Genomic DNA, 12500 nt, shown 5'->3' on the forward strand with positions numbered 1-12500 from the left:
GGTTTATTGATTTGTGTCTAAGGGAATAACATGTCTGTCTGTCTGTCCCCATTTGAGGGCACCAAGAAAGATGGCAGGATAGAAGGATTCAATACATTGTAAAAAAGGGTCAGAATTATTTGAGTGTTATGGATTAGTCAATGATATTGACCCTAACAGGGAAACTTTATTTTGGGATCCAGAATGACAGATCCATTATGTGTGTGTGTGTGTGTGTTTGTGTGTGTGTGTGTGTGAGTGAGCGTGTGTGTGTGTGTGTGTGTGTGTTTGCAGGCATGCATACATGCATATGTATTTATGTATGTGTTTGTGTATATATATATGCATGTGCTTGTGTCTCCATAAATATGTCAAGTCTTGGAGAAATATTACCTTCCTTGGCAACAGATAGGGACACCTGACTAGACAAATGCAAGGATAGAAAAGTGGTCGTTTAGATGATGATTATAACGATGATGATGACGATGAATCGCAACTGGAAATAAAAGAAAAATATTAAATTAAAAAATGTAAATAACACCAAAGCCCCCAGTGAGAATTGAACTCACGACCCCTGGTTTACAAGACCAGTGCTCTAACCTCTGAGCTATGGAGGCTTACACCTAAGAGTACATTGTTATTTTGCTATTTATTTCCTTTTCTTTGTTGCTCTAATATTCACCATACATGTTGGATCTATTGATTCTTGTTGTGCATGAGAATAATACATGTCAGTGTGTCACCATAAACATCCGGTGTTGACATGTTGCTTGACTTTGGATTTCTCGATCAATTGATAAATAGATCAATCATTCAGTCAATCAATCAATCAATCACCGTGTACAATAGGACACACCAATATACCATGATCATCATCATCATCGTCGTCGTCGTCGTCGTCGTTGTCGTCATCATCATCATCATCATCATCTAATATCTGTCTTCCATCCTGACTTGAATTGAATGGTTCAACAGTATCTGTCAAGCTGGAGTTCCCGTGTTTGTTTTGGAAAAGTTTCTACTGCTGGGTGCCCCTCCTGACACCAACCCCTTTACAGAGTCTACTGGCTGCTTTTTCCTCTGGCTCCAGCATTAGTGAGGTTGCCAAATAACTGACAAAGCAAAGAAATATCCCCCTTGACTGTGTGGGTGTGTAGTAGATAGGAAAGTGACCTCATGCCTGGTGTTGAGAGACTGGAGACTGAAGAAAGACAGGAACTGGTGTCCTACTACAGTGGAGGGACATGGCCCTCTTGCATTATATAAGGACGGCGGTAGAAGGAAGGAAAACCAAGATGGTGATGACAAGGTGCCAAAGAGTACTCTGAAGGGATCAGAAGGTGAGTATAAAAGAGAATATGAACAGATGATTAGGGAGGGTGGGTAAGTTTGTAAAAGGGGTGAGAGGAGACTGATAGGGGTGAGGAGTGAATGTAGTGACTGGTGAACAAAGGTGGAGATGTGGTCAGGGGTAAGTATCAGTGTATGGGAAGAAGGAGGTGAAAGAAGTAATAGTGGTTCAGGACAGAGAATTGTTCCGCAGAATAGTTCAGTCTGGCCCTTATCCAGGACCCTTCGATGATTTCAAGGGAGCATGCCATCCATCGTGGCAGGGACCCAACGTGTGTTCTTAATATGTCAACATTTGCCATTCCACTGTCCTGAAGCAAGTTGTCCAATTAAATTAGACATTTTCTCTCCCTGTTGATTCTCCCTTTCAACTGACAACCGAAAGACCAGTTGACACACAGGGTCTTCAGGGTGCCTGATGCAATGAGCAGCAATCCTCATTCTTCTCTGCTGCATCTTCTTAGTCACTTGATAAAGTCTGTCTGACCCATGCTGGCATACAAAATTGGACGTTAAGATGAAGCTGATAAAAACAATGATGATCACAATGAATGACAATTGGAAGTTAAAAATATGAAAAAATAAATGTCACAAAGCCCCCAGTGAGAATCGAACTCACGACCCCTGGTTTACAAGACCAGTGCTCTAACCTCTGAGCTATGGAGGCTTATGTAAAGTCTGCAGATTTTGTATTGCTATGTACATTCTTTTCTTAATGGTTCTAATATTCACCTTGTGTTGGGTTTATTGATTTGTGTCTAAGTGAATAACATGTCTGTCTGTCTGTCCCCATTTGAGGGGACCAAGAAAGATGGCAGGATAGAAGGATTCAATACATTGTAAAAAAGGGTCAGAATTATTTGAGTGTTATGGATTAGTCAATGATATTGACCCTAACAGGGAAACTTTATTTTGGGATCCAGAATGACAGATCCATTATGTGTGTGTGTGTGTGTGTGTGTGTGTGTGTGAGTGAGCGTGTGTGTGTGTGTGTGTGTGTGTGTTTGCAGGCATGCATACATGCATATGTATTTATGTATGTGTTTGTGTATATATATATGCATGTGCTTGTGTCTCCATAAATATGTCAAGTCTTGGAGAAATATTACCTTCCTTGGCAACAGATAGGGACACCTGACTAGACAAATGCAAGGATAGAAAAGTGGTCGTTTAGATGATGATTATAACGATGATGATGATGATGAATCGCAACTGGAAATAAAAGAAAAATATTAAATTAAAAAGTGTAAATAACACCAAAGCCCCCAGTGAGAATTGAACTCACGACCCCTGGTTTACAAGACCAGTGCTCTAACCTCTGAGCTATGGAGGCTTACACCTAAGAGTACATTGTTATTTTGCTATTTATTTCCTTTTCTTTGTTGCTCTAATATTCACCATACATGTTGGATCTATTGATTCTTGTTGTGCATGAGAATAATACATGTCTGTGTGTCACCATAAACATCCGGTGTTGACGTGTTGCTTGACTTTGGATTTCTCGATCAATTGATAAATAGATCAATCATTCAGTAAGTCAATCAATCAATCACCGTGTACAATAGGACACACCAATATACCATGATCATCATCATCATCATCATCATCTAATATCTGTCTTCCATCCTGACTTGAATTGAATGGTTCAACAGTATCTGCCAAGCTGGAGTTCCAGTGTTTGTTTTGGAACAGTTTCTACTGCTGGGTGCCCCTCCTGACACCAACCCCTTTACAGAGTCTACTGGCTGCTTTTTCCTCTGGCTCCAGCATTAGTGAGGTTGCCAAATAACTGACAAAGCAAAGAAATATCCCCCTTGACTGTGTGGGTGTGTAGTAGATAGGAAAGTGACTGGATGCCTGGTGTTGAGAGACTGGAGTCTGAAGAAAGACAGGAACTGGTGTCTTACTACAGTGGAGGGACATGGCCCTCTTGCATTATATAAGGACGGCGGTAGAAGGAAGGAAAACCAAGATGGTGATGACAAGGTGCCCAAGAGTACTCTGAAGGGATCAGAAGGTGAGTATAAAAGAGAATATGAACAGATGATTAGGGAGGGTGGGTAAGTTTGTAAAAGGGGTGAGAGGAGACTGATAGGGGTGAGGAGTGAATGTAGTGACTGGTGAACAAAGGTGGAGATGTGGTCAGGGGTAAGTATCAGTGTATGGGGAGAAGGAGGTGAAAGAAGTAATAGTGGTTCAGGACAGAGAATTGTTCCGCAGAATAGTTCAGTCTGGCCCTCATCCAGGACCCTTCGATGATTTCAAGGGAGCATGCCATCCATCGTGGCAGGGACCCAGCGCGTGTTCTTAATATGTCAACATTTGCCATTCCACTGTCCTGAAGCAAGTTGTCCAATTAAATTAGACATTTTCTCTCCCTGTTGATTCTCCCTTTCAACTGACAGCCGAAAGACCAGTTGACACACAGGGTCTTCAGGGTGCCTGATGCAATGAGCAGCAATCCTCATTCTTCTCTGCTGCATCTTCTTAGTCACTTGATAAAGTCTGTCTGACCCATGCTGGCATACAAAATTGGACGTTAAGATGAAGCTGATAAAAACAATGATGATCACAATGAATGACAATTGGAAGTTAAAAATATGAAAAACAAAAATGTCACAAAGCCCCCAGTGAGAATCGAACTCACGACCCCTGGTTTACAAGACCAGTGCTCTAACCTCTGAGCTATGGAGGCTTATGTAAAGTCTGCAGATTTTGTATTGCTATGTACATTCTTTTCTTAATGGTTCTAATATTCACCTTGTGTTGGGTTTATTGATTTGTGTCTAAGTGAATAACATGTCTGTCTGTCTGTCCCCATTTGAGGGGACCAAGAAAGATGGCAGGATAGAAGGATTCAATACATTGTAAAAAAGGGTCAGAATTATTTGAGTGTTATGGATTAGTCAATGATATTGACCCTAACAGGGAAACTTTATTTTGGGATCCAGAATGACAGATCCATTATGTGTGTGTGTGTGTGTGTTTGTGTGTGTGTGTGTGAGTGAGCGTGTGTGTGTGTGTGTGTGTGTTTGCAGGCATGCATACATGCATATGTATTTATGTATGTGTTTGTGTATATATATGTGCATGTGCTTGTGTCTCCATAAATATGTCAAGTCTTGGAGAAATATTACCTTCCTTGGCAACAGATAGGGACACCTGACTAGACAAATGCAAGGATAGAAAAGTGGTCGTTTAGATGATGATTATAACGATGATGATGATGATGAATCGCAACTGGAAATAAAAGAAAAATATTAAATTAAAAAGTGTAAATAACACCAAAGCCCCCAGTGAGAATTGAACTCACGACCCCTGGTTTACAAGACCAGTGCTCTAACCTCTGAGCTATGGAGGCTTACACCTAAGAGTACATTGTTATTTTGCTATTTATTTCCTTTTCTTTGTTGCTCTAATATTCACCATACATGTTGGATCTATTGATTCTTGTTGTGCATGAGAATAATACATGTCTGTGTGTCACCATAAACATCCGGTGTTGACGTGTTGCTTGACTTTGGATTTCTCGATCAATTGATAAATAGATCAATCATTCAGTCAATCAATCAATCAATCACCGTGTACAATAGGACACACCAATATACCATGATCATCATCATCATCGTCGTCGTCGTCGTCGTCGTTGTCGTCATCATCATCATCATCATCATCTAATATCTGTCTTCCATCCTGACTTGAATTGAATGGTTCAACAGTATCTGCCAAGCTGGAGTTCCCGTGTTTGTTTTGGAACAGTTTCTACTGGTGGGTGCCCCTCCTGACACCAACCCCTTTACAGAGTCTACTGGCTGCTTTTTCCTCTGGCTCCAGCATTAGTGAGGTTGCCAAATAACTGACAAAGCAAAGAAATATCCCCCTTGACTGTGTGGGTGTGTAGTAGATAGGAAAGTGACTTCATGCCTGGTGTTGAGAGACTGGAGTCTGAAGAAAGACAGGAACTGGTGTCCTACTACAGTGGAGGGACATGGCCCTCTTGCATTATATAAGGACGGCGGTAGAAGGAAGGAAAACCAAGATGGTGATGACAAGGTGCCAAAGAGTACTCTGAAGGGATCAGAAGGTGAGTATAAAAGAGAATATGAACAGATGATTAGGGAGGGTGGGTAAGTTTGTAAAAGGGGTGAGAGGAGACTGATAGGGGTGAGGAGTGAATGTAGTGACTGGTGAACAAAGGTGGAGATGTGGTCAGGGGTAAGTATCAGTGTATGGGGAGAAGGAGGTGAAAGAAGTAATAGTGGTTCAGGACAGAGAATTGTTCAGCAGAATAGTTCAGTCTGGCCCTCATCCAGGACCCTTCGATGATTTCAAGGGAGCATGCCATCCATCGTGGCAGGGACCCAGCGCGTGTTCTTAATATGTCAACATTTGCCATTCCACTGTCCTGAAGCAAGTTGTCCAATTAAATTAGACATTTTCTCTCCCTGTTGATTCTCCCTTTCAACTGACAGCCGAAAGACCAGTTGACACACAGGGTCTTCAGGGTGCCTGATGCAATGAGCAGCAATCCTCATTCTTCTCTGCTGCATCTTCTTAGTCACTTGATAAAGTCTGTCTGACCCATGCTGGCATACAAAATTGGACGTTAAGATGAAGCTGATAAAAACAATGATGATCACAATGAATGACAATTGGAAGTTAAAAATATGAAAAACAAAAATGTCACAAAGCCCCCAGTGAGAATCGAACTCACAACCCCTGGTTTACAAGACCAGTGCTCTAACCTCTGAGCTATGGAGGCTTATGTAAAGTCTGCAGATTTTGTATTGCTATGTACATTCTTTTCTTAATGGTTCTAATATTCACCTTGTGTTGGGTTTATTGATTTGTGTCTAAGTGAATAACATGTCTGTCTGTCTGTCCCCATTTGAGGGGACCAAGAAAGATGGCAGGATAGAAGGATTCAATACATTGTAAAAAAGGGTCAGAAATATTTGAGTGTTATGGATTAGTCAATGATATTGACCCTAACAGGGAAACTTTATTTTGGGATCCAGAATGACAGATCTATTATGTGTGTGTGTGTGTGTGTTTGTGTGTGTGTGTGTGTTTGTGTGTGTGTGTGTGAGTGACCGTGTGTGTGTGTGTGTGTGTGTGTTTGCAGGCATGCATACATGCATATGTATTTATGTATGTGTTTGTGTATATATATATGCATGTGCTTGTGTCTCCATAAATATGTCTAGTCTTGGAGAAATATTACCTTCCTTGGCAACAGATAGGGACACCGACTAGACAAATGCAAGGATAGAAAAGTGGTCGTTTAGATGATGATTATAACGATGATGATGATGATGAATCGCAACTGGAAATAAAAGAAAAATATTAAATTAAAAATTGTAAATAACACCAAAGCCCCCAGTGAGAATTGAACTCACGACCCCTGGTTTACAAGACCAGTGCTCTAACCTCTGAGCTATGGAGGCTTACACCTAAGAGTGCATTGTTATTTTGCTATTTATTTCCTTTTCTTTGTTGCTCTAATATTCACCATACATGTTGGATCTATTGATTATTGTTGTGCATGAGAATAATACATGTCTGTGTGTCACCATAAACATCCGGTGTTGACGTGTTGCTTGACTTTGGATTTCTCCATCAATTGATAAATAGATCAATCATTCAGTCAATCAATCAATCAATCACCGTGTACAATAGGACACACCAATATACCATGATCATCATCATCATCGTCGTCGTCGTCGTCGTCGTTGTCGTCATCATCATCATCATCATCATCTAATATCTGTCTTCCATCCTGACTTGAATTGAATGGTTCAACAGTATCTGCCAAGCTGGAGTTCCCGTGTTTGTTTTGGAACAGTTTCTACTGGTGGGTGCCCCTCCTGACACCAACCCCTTTACAGAGTCTACTGGCTGCTTTTTCCTCTGGCTCCAGCATTAGTGAGGTTGCCAAATAACTGACAAAGCAAAGAAATATCCCCCTTGACTGTGTGGGTGTGTAGTAGATAGGAAAGTGACTTCATGCCTGGTGTTGAGAGACTGGAGTCTGAAGAAAGACAGGAACTGGTGTCCTACTACAGTGGAGGGACATGGCCCTCTTGCATTATATAAGGACGGCGGTAGAAGGAAGGAAAACCAAGATGGTGATGACAAGGTGCCAAAGAGTACTCTGAAGGGATCAGAAGGTGAGTATAAAAGAGAATATGAACAGATGATTAGGGAGGGTGGGTAAGTTTGTAAAAGGGGTGAGAGGAGACTGATAGGGGTGAGGAGTGAATGTAGTGACTGGTGAACAAAGGTGGAGATGTGGTCAGGGGTAAGTATCAGTGTATGGGGAGAAGGAGGTGAAAGAAGTAATAGTGGTTCAGGACAGAGAATTGTTCAGCAGAATAGTTCAGTCTGGCCCTCATCCAGGACCCTTCGATGATTTCAAGGGAGCATGCCATCCATCGTGGCAGGGACCCAACGTGTGTTCTTAATATGTCAACATTTGCCATTCCACTGTCCTGAAGCAAGCTGTCCAATTAAATTAGACATTTTCTCTCCCTGTTGATTCTCCCTTTCAACTGACAGCCGAAAGACCAGTTGACACACAGGGTCTTCAGGGTGCCTGATGCAATGAGCAGCAATCCTCATTCTTCTCTGCTGCATCTTCTTAGTCACTTGATAAAGTCTGTCTGACCCATGCTGGCATACAAAATTGGACGTTAAGATGAAACTGATAAAAACAATGATGATCACAATGAATGACAATTGGAAGTTAAAAATATGAAAAACAAAAATGTCACAAAGCCCCCAGTGAGAATCGAACTCACGACCCCTGGTTTACAAGACCAGTGCTCTAACCTCTGAGCTATGGAGGCTTATGTAATGTCTGCAGATTTTGTATTGCTATGTACATTCTTTTCTTAATGGTTCTAATATTCACCTTGTGTTGGGTTTATTGATTTGTGTCTAAGTGAATAACATGTCTGTCTGTCTGTCCCCATTTGAGGGGACCAAGAAAGATGGCAGGATAGAAGGATTCAATACATTGTAAAAAAGGGTCAGAAATATTTGAGTGTTATGGATTAGTCAATGATATTGACCCTAACAGGGAAACTTTATTTTGGGATCCAGAATGACAGATCCATTATGTATGTGTGTGTGTGTGTGTGTTTGTGTGTGTGTGTGTGAGTGAGCGTGTGTGTGTGTGTGTGTGTGTGTGTTTGCAGGCATGCATACATGCATATGTATTTATGTATGTGTTTGTGTATATATATATGCATGTGCTTGTGTCTCCATAAATATGTCAAGTCTTGGAGAAATATTACCTTCCTTGGCAACAGATAGGGACACCTGACTAGACAAATGCAAGGATAGAAAAGTGGTCGTTTAGATGATGATGATGATGAATCGCAACTGGAAATAAAAGAAAAATATTAAATTAAAAAATGTAAATAACACCAAAGCCCCCAGTGAGAATTGAACTCACGACCCCTGGTTCAAAAGACCAGTGCTCTAACCTCTGAGCTATGGAGGCTTACACATAAGAATACATTGTTATTTTATTATTTATTTCCTCTTCTTTGTTGCTCCAATATTCACCATAAATGTTGGATCTATTGATTCTTGTTGTGCATGAGAATAATACATGTCTGTGTGTCACCATAAACATCCGGTGTTGATGTGTTGCTTGACTTTGGATTTCTCGATCAATTGATAAATAGATCAATCATTCAGTCAGTCAATCAATCAATCACCGTGTACAATAGGACACACCAATATACCATGATCATCATCATCATCATCGTCGTCGTCGTCGTCGTCGTTGTCGTCATCATCATCATCATCATCATCTAATATCTGTCTTCCATCCTGACTTGAATTGAATGGTTCAACAGTATCTGCCAAGCTGAAGTTCCCGTGTTTGTTTTGGAACAGTTTCTACTGCTGGGTGCCCCTCCTGACACCAACCCCTTTACAGAGTCTACTGGCTGCTTTTTCCTCTGGCTCCAGCATTAGTGAGGTTGCCAAATAACTGACAAAGCGAAGAAATATCCCCCTTGACTGTGTGGGTGTGTAGTAGATAGGAAAGTGACTTCATGCCTGGTGTTGAGAGACTGGAGTCTGAAGAAAGACACGAACTGGTGTCCTACTACAGTGGAGGGACATGGCCCTCTTGCATTATATAAGGACGGCGGTAGAAGGAAGGAAAGCCAAGATGGTGATGACAAGGTGCCAAAGAGTACTCTGAAGGGATCAGAAGGTGAGTATAAAAGAGAATATGAACAGATGATTAGGGAGGGTGGGTAAGTTTGTAAAAGGGGTGAGAGGAGACTGATAGGGGTGAGGAGTGAATGTAGTGACTGGTGAACAAAGGTGGAGATGTGGTCAGGGGTAAGTATCAGTGTATGGGGAGAAGGAGGTGAAAGAAGTAATAGTGGTTCAGGACAGAGAATTGTTCAGCAGAATAGTTCAGTCTGGCCCTCATCCAGGACCCTTCGATGATTTCAAGGGAGCATGCCATCCATCGTGGCAGGGACCCAACGTGTGTTCTTAATATGTCAACATTTGCCATTCCACTGTCCTGAAGCAAGTTGTCCAATTAAATTAGACATTTTCTCTCCCTGTTGATTCTCCCTTTCAACTGACAGCCGAAAGACCAGTTGACATACAGGGTCTTCAGGGTGCCTGATGCAATGAGCAGCAATCCTCATTCTTCTCTGCTGCATCTTCTTAGTCACTTGATAAAGTCTGTCTGACCCATGCTGGCATACAAAATTGGACGTTAAGATGAAGCTGATAAAAACAATGATGATCACAATGAATGACAATTGGAAGTTAAAAATATGAAAAACAAAAATGTCACAAAGCCCCCAGTGAGAATCGAACTCACGACCCCTGGTTTACAAGACCAGTGCTCTAACCTCTGAGCTATGGAGGCTTATGTAAAGTCTGCAGATTTTGTATTGCTATGTACATTCTTTTCTTAATGGTTCTAATATTCACCTTGTGTTGGGTTTATTGATTTGTGTCTAAGTGAATAACATGTCTGTCTGTCTGTCCCCATTTCAGGGCACCAAGAAAGATGGCAGGATAGAAGGATTCAATACATTGTAAAAAAGGGTCAGAATTATTTGAGTGTTATGGATTAGTCAATGATATTGACCCTAACAGGGAAACTTTATTTTGGGATCCAGAATGACAGATCCATTATGTGTGTGTGTGTGTGTGTGTGTGTGTGTGTGTGAGTGAGTGAGCGTGTGTGTGTGTGTGTGTTTGCAGGCATGCATACATGCATATGTATTTATGTATGTGTTTGTGTATATATATATGCATGTGCTTGTGTCTCCATAAATATGTCAAGTCTTGGAGAAATATTACCTTCCTTGGCAACAGATAGGGACACCGACTAGACAAATGCAAGGATAGAAAAGTGGTCGTTTAGATGATGATTATAACGATGATGATGATGATGAATCGCAACTGGAAATAAAAGAAAAATATTAAATTAAAAAGTGTAAATAACACCAAAGCCCCCAGTGAGAATTGAACTCACGACCCCTGGTTTACAAGACCAGTGCTCTAACCTCTGAGCTATGGAGGCTTACACCTAAGAGTACATTGTTATTTTGCTATTTATTTCCTTTTCTTTGTTGCTCTAATATTCACCATACATGTTGGATCTATTGATTCTTGTTGTGCATGAGAATAATACATGTCTGTGTGTCACCATAAACATCCGGTGTTGACGTGTTGCTTGACTTTGGATTTCTCGATCAATTGATAAATAGATCAATCATTCAGTCAGTCAATCAATCAATCACCGTGTACAATAGGACACACCAATATACCATGATCATCATCATCGTCATCTAATATCTGTCTTCCATCCTGACTTGTATTGATTGGTTCAACAGTATCTGCCAAGCTGGGGTTCCTGTGTTTGCTTTGGAACCGTTTCTACTGCTGGGTGCCCCTCCTGACACCAACCCCTTTACAGAGTCTACTGGCTGCTTTTTCTTCTGGCGCCAGCATTAGTGAGGTTGCCAAATAACTGACAAAGCAAAGAAATATCCCCCTTGACTGTGTGGGTGTGTAGTAGATAGGAAAGTGACTGGATGCCTGGTGTTGAGAGACTGGAGTCTGAAGAAAGACAGGAACTGGTGTCTTACTACAGTGGAGGGACATGGCCCTCTTGCATTATATAAGGACGGCGGTAGAAGGAAGGAAAACCAAGATGGTGATGACAAGGTGCCAAAGAGTACTCTGAAGGGATCAGAAGGTGAGTATAAAAGACAATATGAACAGATGTTTAGGGAGGGTGGGTAAGTTTGTAAAAGGGGTGAGAGGAGACTGATAGGGGTGAGGAGTGAATGTAGTAACTGGTGAACAAAGGTGGAGATGTGGTCAGGGGTAAGTATCAGTGTATGGGGAGAAGGAGGTGAAAGAAGTAATAGTGGTTCAGGACAGAGAATTGTTCCGCAGAATAGTTCAGTCTGGCCCTCATCCAGGACCCTTCGATGATTTCAAGGGAGCATGCCATCCATCGTGGCAGGGACCCAGCGCGTGTTCTTAATATGTCAACATTTGCCATTCCACTGTCCTGAAGCAAGTTGTCCAATTAAATTAGACATTTTCTCTCCCTGTTGATTCTGCCTTTCAACTGACAGCCGAAAGACCAGTTGACACACAGGGTCTTCAGGGTGCCTGATGCAATGAGCAGCAATCCTCATTCTTCTCTGCTGCATCTTCTTAGTCACTTGATAAAGTCTGTCTGACCCATGCTGGCATACAAAATTGGACGTTAAGATGAAGCTGATAAAAACAATGATGATCACAATGAATGACAATTGGTAGTTAAAAATATGAAAAAAAAAAAATTTCACAAAGCCCCCAGTGAGAATCGAACTCACGACCCCTGGTTTACAAGACCAGTGCTCTAACCTCTGAGCTATGGAGGCTTATGTAAAGTCTGCAGATTTTGTATTGCTATGTACATTCTTTTCTTAATGGTTCTAATATTCACCTTGTGTTGGGTTTATTGATTTGTGTCTAAGTGAATAACATGTCTGTCTGTCTGTCCCCATTTGAGGGGACCAAGAAAGATGGCAGGATAGAAGGATTCAATACATTGTAAAAAAGGGTCAGAATTATTTGAGTGTTATGGATTAGTCAATGATATTGACCCTAACAGGGAAACT

General features: G+C 41.4%; 12 non-coding genes across 12 annotated transcripts; all 12 read right to left on the bottom strand.

The window, feature by feature from the left end:
* Nucleotides 1-523: 523 nt before the first annotated feature.
* Trnat-ugu (transfer RNA threonine (anticodon UGU)) lies at nt 524-596 on the bottom strand. Its single transcript has one exon. It is a non-coding gene; the product is annotated as a tRNA-Thr (tRNA).
* A 1327-nt stretch (nt 597-1923) lies between these two features.
* Nucleotides 1924-1996, bottom strand: Trnat-ugu (transfer RNA threonine (anticodon UGU)). The gene has a single exon. It is a non-coding gene; the product is annotated as a tRNA-Thr (tRNA).
* A 593-nt stretch (nt 1997-2589) lies between these two features.
* On the bottom strand, nt 2590-2662 carry Trnat-ugu (transfer RNA threonine (anticodon UGU)). Its single transcript has one exon. It is a non-coding gene; the product is annotated as a tRNA-Thr (tRNA).
* A 1289-nt stretch (nt 2663-3951) lies between these two features.
* Nucleotides 3952-4024, bottom strand: Trnat-ugu (transfer RNA threonine (anticodon UGU)). The gene has a single exon. It is a non-coding gene; the product is annotated as a tRNA-Thr (tRNA).
* A 593-nt stretch (nt 4025-4617) lies between these two features.
* On the bottom strand, nt 4618-4690 carry Trnat-ugu (transfer RNA threonine (anticodon UGU)). Its single transcript has one exon. It is a non-coding gene; the product is annotated as a tRNA-Thr (tRNA).
* Nucleotides 4691-6018: 1328 nt separating this feature from the next.
* Nucleotides 6019-6091, bottom strand: Trnat-ugu (transfer RNA threonine (anticodon UGU)). Its single transcript has one exon. It is a non-coding gene; the product is annotated as a tRNA-Thr (tRNA).
* Nucleotides 6092-6703: 612 nt separating this feature from the next.
* Trnat-ugu (transfer RNA threonine (anticodon UGU)) lies at nt 6704-6776 on the bottom strand. Its single transcript has one exon. It is a non-coding gene; the product is annotated as a tRNA-Thr (tRNA).
* Nucleotides 6777-8104: 1328 nt separating this feature from the next.
* Nucleotides 8105-8177, bottom strand: Trnat-ugu (transfer RNA threonine (anticodon UGU)). The gene has a single exon. It is a non-coding gene; the product is annotated as a tRNA-Thr (tRNA).
* A 586-nt stretch (nt 8178-8763) lies between these two features.
* Trnak-uuu (transfer RNA lysine (anticodon UUU)) lies at nt 8764-8836 on the bottom strand. Its single transcript has one exon. It is a non-coding gene; the product is annotated as a tRNA-Lys (tRNA).
* A 1331-nt stretch (nt 8837-10167) lies between these two features.
* Trnat-ugu (transfer RNA threonine (anticodon UGU)) lies at nt 10168-10240 on the bottom strand. The gene has a single exon. It is a non-coding gene; the product is annotated as a tRNA-Thr (tRNA).
* A 590-nt stretch (nt 10241-10830) lies between these two features.
* Trnat-ugu (transfer RNA threonine (anticodon UGU)) lies at nt 10831-10903 on the bottom strand. Its single transcript has one exon. It is a non-coding gene; the product is annotated as a tRNA-Thr (tRNA).
* Nucleotides 10904-12187: 1284 nt separating this feature from the next.
* On the bottom strand, nt 12188-12260 carry Trnat-ugu (transfer RNA threonine (anticodon UGU)). Its single transcript has one exon. It is a non-coding gene; the product is annotated as a tRNA-Thr (tRNA).
* Between the last annotated feature and the right edge of the window lie 240 nt (nt 12261-12500).

The sequence above is a fragment of the Octopus bimaculoides genome, chromosome 26 (genome assembly GCF_046866305.1).
Source record: "Octopus bimaculoides isolate indiv1 chromosome 26, ASM4686630v1, whole genome shotgun sequence".
NCBI lineage: Eukaryota > Metazoa > Mollusca > Cephalopoda > Octopoda > Octopodidae > Octopus > Octopus bimaculoides.